This window comes from Neltuma alba, unplaced genomic scaffold (assembly GCF_004799145.2).
Source record: "Neltuma alba isolate B1F8T4 unplaced genomic scaffold, ASM479914v2 tig00012981_pilon, whole genome shotgun sequence".
In the NCBI taxonomy this organism is placed as follows: domain Eukaryota; kingdom Viridiplantae; phylum Streptophyta; class Magnoliopsida; order Fabales; family Fabaceae; genus Neltuma; species Neltuma alba.
The window spans coordinates 318,039-325,959 of NW_021637338.1; the positions used below are offsets into that span (position 1 = coordinate 318,039).

The 7,921-nt window shown below is 31.7% G+C and overlaps 1 pseudogene; it reads right to left on the reverse strand.

Moving 5' to 3' along the window:
- Nucleotides 1-1,168: 1,168 nt before the first annotated feature.
- LOC114733181 (putative calcium-transporting ATPase 13, plasma membrane-type) lies at nt 1,169-5,307 on the reverse strand (annotated as a pseudogene).
- Between the last annotated feature and the right edge of the window lie 2,614 nt (nt 5,308-7,921).

Here is a 7,921-nt window from a genome sequence, read left to right on the forward strand (position 1 = left end):
ATAATAAAATAGATACTAACAGTAAAATATAAATAAAATAATAATATAGATAATTTTAATTGTATAACAAAAAATAAAATAAATTTATTTAGTAAAAAAACTATTTTTTATTCAGCATTTTTCAACTTGCCTGTCTTATTAAGATAGTAGAAAACTACAAGTTTTGATTTGCTATGTAAGTTTAAAAAACAAAAGAAAGGAATAAAATCCTCTATAACATCACTTTAAACATGCCCTTATTTTTAAGGGTTTAGTGAGTGCAATACTTTCTTTTATTAATCAACAAAATGGGCTTCTTTTTAGCCAAAAATATTATATTTTTGGATTTTTCTTTAGTTTGAGAACTACATTAACCAAAACTACCCTTGTGATTGTCACTTTCATTCGAATTTATTCTCATTTGAGGAAAGACCTCAAAGTGTATACTTTTTTTTTTTTTTTTTGCCATAAACTCAAAAGGGTATTCATTTTTCAAAGGTTTCATATCCCTTCCTCACGAAAAGCATAATCTTTTCAGGAAATCAAAACAACCTAATTAATAAGGTCCCTTAATAAAATGTTACCTTTTGACCATGCCTCATGTCATAGCGTACACACCAAACCCAACTCTCTTGCACATGACGACGTTTATCTGAAAACTTTGGAAGCAGGATTTCATAATCTTGGAAGCATATATTATCTTCAAAATTTGATATTTAGAGTTTATTTGGAAAAAAAAATAAAGCAAAGCCCACAACATTTTGCCATAGAGTTCATCTAATGAATAGTTTCATGTAATGAATTGTTTATTTGGAAAAATGTTATTTATATCATGTGGAAGCTGAATGTCATGATATTATTACCTCATTGTACTGTACCTCAATTACATACGAAAATGCCTATATATTGACATCATGAATCCACGTTTTTCTTTTTCTGTTTTAACAACACGCATCAAAAGAATAAAGACGATCCAAGAGAAAAATAAACATAAAGGACATAGTTGTAATTGACCAAGATATGAATCGGCCCATTAACGTCAAATGCTTATTATATTACAATAATCGAAATAATAGCAAAAGAAAAATAAGCCATGAATATTTTCGCAATCAAATGTTAAAAATTCAAAACGCAAAGCAAAGAACCTCACCCCATCACTATACCAACATAATCATCTACTAGAAAGTATTCATTGCTTCTTCAGGTTCAGGAAACTAAGCAGAAGTCTCTTTGAGACTGGAATGAACTTCACGACCCAACCAATAGGCCAAGAAATAACTACAATTAGAATGCATGCACCCTATTGCCCCCAATTCAATCTCTCAATATCTACAAATTTCTTCGAAAACTCCACCATTAGCACCTGAAGCACAATGGTTATCCCTATGATCCCCAGAAACAACCTATTCTTGTGAATCCCTTAGAACACATTCTTATTCTCCAACTTCCTTGCATTAAACTCATTGAACACTTGGCATAACACAAATGTTTTGAAAATCAAAGTGACATTTACCTTTAAACTCACCCCAAATATGGCCTTACCCTTGAACTGTAAGGTCAATAGAATTGTGATCTGGTATAAAACTTTGGCCAAGAGATTTCTCCACATGATGTTGATGATGAGAGGCTCAGTTCTACAACAGGTGGTTTATCCAATAACTCAATTGTAGGCTTCTCTGTTGCCAGAGCTAAAGCACCCAAAGTGTCCATTATTAGGTCCACCCACAACAACTGGACTACAGTTAATGGCACCTCTCCTGCTCATACTACAGCCACAAAGTCAATTGCAAGAGCTCCAACATTTATTGTAAGCTAAAACTAAATGAACTTTTGGATGTTGTTATAAATACATCTTTCCTATTTAAGAACTATGGCAACTAAGGCGAAATTATCATCCAAGATAACAATGTTTGAGCTTTCCTTTGCCACTTCAGTGCCTTGAATGCCCATCGAAAGTCCTATATCAACTTCCTTTAATGTTGGAGCATCATTGGTGCCATCTCTTGTGACTGTAACTATGTGACCTTTCTGTTTACGGCATTGAACCATAAGAACCTTCGATGACTGCTTCAGATGTGTCTCGATTAGGTTGGAGGATGCTGCATTCTATGGGTATGGCTTTGGCAATGAAAATATTGTCTCCTGTGATCATTTTGACATTCACTCCAGCTTGTTGGCAATTGTTTACGGCCTACTTGACACCTGGACGACATGGATCCTTAATACCAACTAGTCTTAAGAGGGTGAGCCCTTCTTTTTACCTTTTTGATTCCTTCATCATCTTCTTCAGCTACTTCTGTATGTGCAAAAGCAATACACCAAAGGCTACTAGCCGCCATCCCTTGAATGATTTGCTCAAAGACCAGCTTTTTGTCATTGTCAAGATCTTTCATATTGCCGGAAGCATCATAGTACTTTGAACACAACCTAAGCACCATCTCAGTTTCTCCTTTCCAATATGCATGGATTTTGTTGTCCGCCTTCCTTTAAATCAAAACCCCACTCCTCTTCTCCTTCGAATTGAAGGCTTCCACATGAAGGATGGTAGAACTTTGTGTCAATTCGTCCATGTTCATGCCCAAATCAAGAACAGCCCATGAAAAAATGGCCTTTTCTGTTAGACTACCTGAAAATTCATATTTAGAATTTTTTGTTTTAGACTTGTAAACACTACCTGTGGTGTTAAGGGCAACCCCTTCTTTGATTAGTTGTAGGACATCCCAGTGGATTGACGATTGATGAGGTTCCTCTTCCACAGGTTGCTTTCCAAGCCAGAACTTTGTCACTTTCATCTCATTAAGCGTGAGTGTGCTAGTTTTATCAGTAAAAATGGTAGTGGCCAACCCCATTGTCTCGCAGGCAGAGCGCTTACTCAAGATAGCCATATCAGCCGTCATCTCCATCATGGAATAAGCAAGCGTCAAAGTCATAGCCAATGGAAGCCCTTCTAGAATCGTGACCACAACTGTAGTAACAGCAGCAGCGACAATTCCCACAACTCCATTCATTATGTCATCAAACTTAGTGCTACTTCTGTTGAACTCCTTATTCCCATTCTCATCAGTTGTGTTCCCTGTGAACTAACATAACAACAAGAACAAGAAAGGCCATAGCCAAACCAACCTTGCCCGTAGCATAAGTGAGCTTGCAGAGGGGTTTCTTCATTGTTGTCTCTGCTTATGGAACCCATCATTTGACCCCACGTGGTGTTCGTATCAACAGAAGTGAGAAGCATTTTAGCGAACCCATCAGCCACCTTAGTCCCAGAAAACAAAAATGGGTTTTTGTCGCCGTTAATCTCTACGTGGTCACTCTCACCTGTCATGCTAGACTCATCAACTTGCAGAGAATGGCCTTCCAGGAATAAGCCATCTGCAGGAACTTGGTCTCCGATCTTCAGCCACACAACATCACCCGCCACGATGTCGTATATGGAAACTTGTTGCCGGTGACCACTTCGTACAACATCCACCTGGATGTTATTGCTAACCTGGGACAGCTTGTCGAACTGTCTGCTCTGTCTGAAGTTACTGATGGAAGATACAGCAATGACGAGAAAAACAGCAACGAAGATGCTTCCACCTTCGTACCAGCCTTCTTTGATTCCATTCTCTTTGATGCCGAAGCCAAGAGACAGAGCGGCACAAACCAAGAGAATGAGAATGGTGGGGTCCTGGAAGCCTTCGATCACAAAATGAAAGAAACCTCTCGTTGGTGATTTGGAATATGTGTTAGAACCAAACGCGTCGCGCCGTCGCCTGACGTCATTGGGCCAGGGTCCAGATAGCGACAAGGCGGTGCTTGCTTGGCTTCTAGATTCTTGACCAGTCCACCTTCCCGGACTTCAAGTCCCTCCTTGTATCCTCTTCATAGCTTCATCTCGATTCCTTCGAATCATCATTCATCGATTCTCATGTAAAGAATATTTTTAAAAAAAATCAGTTACATATACTCGTATTTTGCAATGAGATTTATATAATCAAGAGCACCGCAATTAAGAAAATTAAAAATATATAAGTCATTTGATAATATTTTCAAGTTTTATTTTGGTACGTGTGTACTAAATTAGCATTTGTCATATTTATAGAATTGATATTTAATCTATAATTGAAAAGATTGTAAGGCCGTAATGAAAAAAAAAAAACTATAAATACCTAACTAAAAGTTAGTTGAACATTCAATTTTGATTTTGAGTTGTTTTTTTTTATTTATCAAAATGCCCTTCTTTAACTTAATAATTATTTAGACATTTATATTTTTTTATAAAATCAAAAAATAATTCTAATACACATATTTTTAAAAGTATAATTTAGAAATTTATTAGTATGAGGGGTAAAATAGTATATAAAATTTATTTTAATTTAAATTTTATTTAAAAATAATATTTTTAGAATCTTTTTAGAACATTCCTAACGGTATTAACTGATTGGACAATACTGTATGTTTTTAAAATAGAGGGGAGGCCTGTGTAATTGATCTAAACTGGAAAGGTAGTCAGAATATTTTACTCTAGTATTTATTATCCAACTTGTCCCAATTGTGATTATTACCTAATTCTACTTCTCTAATGATTCGTCAGGTCTAAATTAATTGTGCGATTACTAATTTATATGTAAAATAATTAATGGAGAAAAATAGTCCATTGAAATCTGGGGAAAAAAAACAAATGAGTAAATACAACACGATCATAACGATTTACGATTAAAAATATATCCAAACATCCACCATCCATTTTCACCTTGCGCGTTTTTGTAAATAATGAAAGTTTAAGTTGGATTCTGATGACATACTCGTTAAATTACTACACCCTTTGTGTGATATATGCTCATTAATTTTAAATTTACATGCTTTTTCCCCACTACCTAACTTGTATTTAGTATTTATTAACTCTGAACCTTAATGTAAAAATTTGTTTAACCTTTATTTTGGTCATAAATATAAAACTCCAAATATCCAATCGACTTTGTCTCTCATATTTATTTATTTATCTTTCAAGATAGTCTTTGTAATGATAATAGTTCTAACAAATATACTTGATTAGCAAGGATATTTTAAGAAATATAATATCTATTTATTATGTGCATTTCACACTTTAATATGTGCGTTGGCAAAAAGGGCAAAAAAGAGAATTAGAACCGTACACTAAAACGCATTGAAGATTGATAGAAATGAGAGTATTACTTGAGAACAATGGCTTTGTATAGGCAAAGTGTAGTTTTAATTCTTTAATTTTATATATGATTTTATTTTAGTTTCTTAATTTTAAGGTCGAGCAAATTATTTATATATTTTTTCTAACATTTCTTACTGTGTCCCCTTCCACTCCATCTTTTCCCAAAAAAAAAAATCCCACTCCATAGTGGTAGAGACTCATCTTTATTAGTTTAAGTGAAGTTAGTCCCGTTGAACTCTTGAATATACGTGTTTTTAAGTCGTTTAATCCTAACAATATTAATAGAAAAAATTCAAACATTGAAATTTTAAAATGTTAATAAAATATTTTTTAATTATTAATATTATGTTTAATTTTTAAATGATAATATTTATTGCAAAAAATATCATTTACTAACAGTCAGAAGATTAAAAATCAAACTAAAATATTCTATAAAATTAACGACAATAAAAATGCACAGATGACAAATGCTAGCTGGTCTTTATCTGTGTTAAACCCATTTAGACCCAATGAGCTGAACCCAAACGGCGTCGGCGATGATGATGCTTCTTTTAAAGATTATTGTTCTTTCTATATTTCATGTTAGGTATGATTTAAGAAAATTAAAATTAAAATAACTAAAATTACTCTTATTCAATCATATGATAAAGATACCAACTTTCAGAAGACTAAAGACTAAATGGACTGGTTGGGTTTAAGTGAAATAAGTTTAATATTAAATAAAACGGTAAGTTAAAATATCATAGATAGTTGAAAGAATTATGCTAAAAGAGTTATTTTTATTTAAATTCGATAATGTTCAAATCTAAATTGGCTGTTAGTTATTAAGAAAATTACATTCCTCAATATTGCAGTAGTTAATCGGAAAGGACTTTGAAATTACGTGTTAAGTTTTGCAAAGTGATTATACATAGCTTTACTAGAATTTTGTGTGCGAATGCTCATATTGAATCTTTGATTTTATTATTATTACTTTTAATTTTGTGCAGCACACAAGAGTGACTGTAGTTTTAATCAGAGTGAAGGTTAAAATATATGTTTGGTCTTTAAAGTTACATTAAATTTCAGTTTAATTTTGAGTTTACTAAGTGTGTTTTTACTTCTTTAATCTTGACATCATTAGCTAGCCTCATTTAATGAAAATTTTTTTGACTTGATAAATTTAAATGGTGACTATGCAATTAATTGTTGTCATAACATATTTTAAATTTTAAGTTTTTAATATAGTATTTTATATTTATTGCATGTTTTATCAGTATTTAATGGTAGAGTCACAATTCAAATGAATTGAATCAATATTTTTTATTGGATGAGATTAATATTTTTAAAATCAAGGGAGCAAAAATACACTTTATAAACACAAGAAACTAAATTAACACTTGATATATATATAAATTTTAAAAACTAAACATATAGTTCAACCTAAAATAAATATGGACTCAGACATTGATCATCTACATAGAATTGTTTCTTTGTATACTTGGCCACAATAATTGGTGTGTATCATATACTTTTCATAATATGAAATTTCATTCTCAAAAAATTAAAAAATTTCACTATTTATTGTATGTTTTTCCTTGAATGTTTTGGTCTTCTGAATGATAACTCCAAAGACTGAATCTTATTTTAACAAAAAATACTTACATGGCATTCAGAAAATTGGATTCAAGGTCCTTAATTAATTGTCAAATAAAAATGAGATTGTTGGATGTGTAAATATGCCAACTGAGTGAGTAAAGTCACTTTCAAATATTTTTTTTTTTTATTTCAACGGTTAAAGATTTTGAAACAAATATATATATATATATATATATATATATTGCAAATTTGAGGAACTTTCATGTTACTAATTTCAAACAAAGAGCCTGGTTGGTTGTCATTCACCCCATTTTTATCCACTATTTTAGGGGAAAATCGGGCTTTTTCGGTTTACACATTATAAATGAGCACAAAATAAAGAACAAAGAATTCTACCAAATCAAAACGAAAGAAAAGAGGTAACATTTGGTCTGTAAAGAATAGAAAGTTTGCAGGCAAGTTTCTGTTTGATTGGTTGAAAATACTGAGTTCATGCGAAGAAAAAGAAGGCGAAATTTTTTGATACCCATAGAATAAAGATAATAAAATAGACAGGAACACTGAAATATAAATAGAGTAATAATATAAATAATTTTAATCGCACAACAAAAAATAAAATAAATTTATTTAGTACAAAAAATTATTTTTTATTCAACATTTTTCAACTTGCCTATCTTAGTAAAAAAAACTACAAGTTTTGCTAACATCACTTTAAACATGTCACTATTTTTAAGGGATTAGTGAGTATAATACTACCTCCGGTACTTAATGAGCATAGTAATTGTGCATATCAAAAGTTTTATCAAGTGGTAATTTTATTTAGTACACATGATTAGTAATGATATTTTAAGAAAAAAACACATATTTATTACACATAACTAACTTAAATAATTTTTTTTAATCTACTCAAAGTAATCAATTAGTTCTTATATTAAGGATCAGATATAATATTTTTTTTGTTAATTAATTAACGTAGGCTTTTTTTAGCTAAAAAAAAATACTTTTGGATTTTTCTTTAGTTTGGAAACTAAATTAACCGAAACTACCCTTATGATTATCACTTTCATTCGAATTTATTCTCATTTGAGGGAAGACCTCAAAGGCTAATCCTTTCTTTTCTTTTTTGGGCCAGAACCTCAAAGGGTATTCATTATTCGAAGATATCATATCTCTTCCCCACGAACAGCATAA